Below are 1,063 nucleotides of genomic sequence, written 5' to 3'. Positions count from 1 at the left end.
AGCACAAAGTTACACAAAGGGCTATCTGTGCTCTGCCCACCACGAGTATCGAAACCCGATTTCTAGCGATGTAAGCCGGCAGACATACCGCTGTGCCACTGATGTACCAAAACCTTAAAATATAAAAGACATTTTAAACGTTTACATTCATTCATGAAATGTGTCATTTATTGGGGGCGCTACAATGTGAAATTTTAAATATAGTAAACTAGCAGATGCCCATTGAAACAATTCAACTTTAATTTTCCTAAAAAAATACTGATGAATAAATATAAAATGTGCAATCAACCCAATCTCTTCGATCAGAGCGTATATGCAATGTGATTGTCTAGTTGGCCGTTTACAACGGTCTTTTATCCCTCATTGTGTTATTTCAATAACGAAAACTGCATTGCGTTTGCTTTTAAACAAAGAAAACTACGCTGTTGGCAAAAATGTTTGGGTTTCTATTCAATGGGTGCATCCAGCACATCCAGCTCGAATTCAATAAGTATCTGCGGGAATTTTTTCCGCTGGATGCTACCGTATCTTGTCATTGCACTGAGTGCAAGAAAAGACCGCTATCAAAGTGGGCGCTTTTTGACAATTATCATTTCTATAGAAAGAGTCAAAGGGGAATTTTCACTTCACTTCAAATTAATTTATTCGTCAATAAAATCAAACGGGTATATAATACCGACATGAAAAAAAATAAGACATATCTTTTTATTATTTCTATAAATTGAACAACAACAAATATATACTCAAGGAAGTTCTTCTTTTTATGCATATTTTCTTGTCTTGTTCATATCTTCGCATGGGACAGCGTTAAGTCTACTGATTTGCAATGCTCAAATCAGGGGTTCAATTCCCCTCGGTGGACACAACAGATAGCCAGATGTGACTTTGCTATAAGAAAAACACACAAAAATACACGCTCGAAATATTTTTTTCAGTTAGTTGACTGAGAAAGTCTCGTTTTTTTCGAAAAATTCCCTCACAAAAACGAAATTATTTTGAATTTCGCGCAAAGCTACACGAGGGCTATCTGCGCTAGCCGTCCCTAATTTAGCAGTGTAAGACT

This window comes from Limulus polyphemus, unplaced genomic scaffold, assembly GCF_000517525.1.
Source record: "Limulus polyphemus unplaced genomic scaffold, Limulus_polyphemus-2.1.2 Scaffold362, whole genome shotgun sequence".
Taxonomy (NCBI): domain Eukaryota; kingdom Metazoa; phylum Arthropoda; class Merostomata; order Xiphosura; family Limulidae; genus Limulus; species Limulus polyphemus.
This window is presented reverse-complemented; position numbering follows the sequence as displayed.